Source organism: Theobroma umbraticum, unplaced genomic scaffold (genome assembly GCF_002168275.2).
Source record: "Theobroma umbraticum cultivar Fairchild unplaced genomic scaffold, ASM216827v3 scaffold_55.0, whole genome shotgun sequence".
In the NCBI taxonomy this organism is placed as follows: Eukaryota; Viridiplantae; Streptophyta; class Magnoliopsida; order Malvales; family Malvaceae; genus Theobroma; species Theobroma umbraticum.
The window spans coordinates 259,345-259,786 of record NW_018397270.1 but is presented as its reverse complement, the minus strand read 5'-3'; positions in this window follow the sequence as shown (position 1 = coordinate 259,786).

Below are 442 nucleotides of genomic sequence, written 5' to 3'. Positions count from 1 at the left end.
GTGAAAACCCAAAGAGATATCACTCTCAAGTAAGTAATAGAAATAAAGAACTCATGGACCCGCTTCCACGCAATAACATGAGGGAGCTCCATTCCACCAGATCCCTGCAGCCATGGCAGTCTCAATGATGTTGGCTAACATTAGAGAAATCAAGCGGTTGTAAATTATCCCATGGTCTTGCCACATATAATATAGACCATGGTCCCAGTCATGTCGAACAGCCCATCGATGACCCAAAGGTTCTCTAACTAGAGCTCACTTATGCATAAGGGTCACACTTAACCGAAATGACAACCGGTCTACGCTCAAATCTCTCAGCTTGATAAAGCCATTTAAAAGCCAAATCGGGTTTTCAAAAGGTCATTTCAAATCATTTTCAAAATATAGATCATGGTAGCATACTAAAACCCCTTGTTGTAACACTTTGCAATGTAAAACCTTT